At 41.2% G+C, this 1,279-nt stretch overlaps 1 pseudogene; it reads left to right on the forward strand.

The window, feature by feature from the left end:
* LOC101981199 overlaps positions 1-606 on the forward strand; it is a 5,451-nt pseudogene extending 4,845 nt beyond the window's left edge.
* The last annotated feature ends 673 nt before the right edge of the window (positions 607-1,279 follow it).

The raw sequence follows: 1,279 nt of genomic DNA on the forward strand, positions 1-1,279 counted from the left end.
CCATTTCTAATCATCTGTGTGTAGCACCCCAAGGTGCGCTTACCGGGAAGATTCTAGCCTACGTCCATCCTGGGTCGGAGCTTCATCGCGTGTGCTCCTATTACTACACAGTATAACCCTGGCTATCTGGGAGTGTGACCCTGACCTCTGTCTTGGAGCTGCAGACCATTGGGACAGCAAAAACATGTCCTGCAAGGACTGCAGTATTTGGTGGGACTCTATAAAGCACGTATTGCTGTCACCATCTAATGTGGCAGACTGGGGGATCTTTATCAAAGATCCTGTGCAGAAAAAAAATGAGTCCACCTCAGAATACTGTGGAGAAATTATTTCTCAGGATGAAGCAGACAGAAGAGGGCAAGTGCATGACAAATACATGTGCAGCTTCCTGCTCATTTTAAACAATGACATAACCCACAAGGACAACAAAAGTCATCTTGCTAACCATCCAGTAAATCCAAACTGCTGTGAAAAAGTTACCATGGTTAATGCTGGTGACAGAACATGCATCTTCGCTGAGAGCCATCAGGCTGATAAAGAGCCGTTTTGGGTCACAGTTATAGCCAGGCTGACGCCCTGAAGTATGTGAGCATCGAAAGAGAATAGAAATCCCTTGACATCAGTACCTCTTTTCTTCCTCCTGAAACAGCTACCTAAACTTCAGGAACCTTGAGTACTGTAGGCAATTTAGAAAAAAAAAAATGCAGTTTGAATTCTGAATTTGCAAAGTACTCTAACGGTAATTTATAGTGATGAGTTTTAAAAATCAACCTTTTGTTGGCTTCTTACCAGCTGCAAAGTGTTTGTAACAGTGAATTTTTGCAATAATGTGCAATATGGTACACTTCTCAACTTTGAATAAAGAATACATCAACTTGTAAAAAATCATTTTATGCATTAGATCTTATTTATATTTGTGTGGCGTGTGTATGTGGGGGGTATGTGTGATGTGTGTGTATCTGTGTGGTGGAGGGGATCTGTGTGGTGCATGTATGTATGACTCGGTATGAGGTATGTGTGGTATACGTTGTGTGTGTGCATAATAGTTTTATGTCAACTTGACACAAGCTAAAGTCATTTGAGAGAAAGAAACCTCAGTTAAGAAAATTCCTCTATAATATCCACCCCGTAGGGCATTTTCTTTATTAGTTATTGCGGTGTTTTGGATAGAAATGGTCCCCATGGCCTCATATATTTAAATGCCTGGTCAATAAGGAGTGACACTACTTGACAGGGATTAGGAGGTATAGTCGTGTTGGAAATGTGTTACTGGAAATGA

This window comes from Microtus ochrogaster, chromosome 18 (genome assembly GCF_000317375.1).
Source record: "Microtus ochrogaster isolate Prairie Vole_2 chromosome 18, MicOch1.0, whole genome shotgun sequence".
Classification (NCBI taxonomy): Eukaryota; Metazoa; Chordata; class Mammalia; order Rodentia; family Cricetidae; genus Microtus; species Microtus ochrogaster.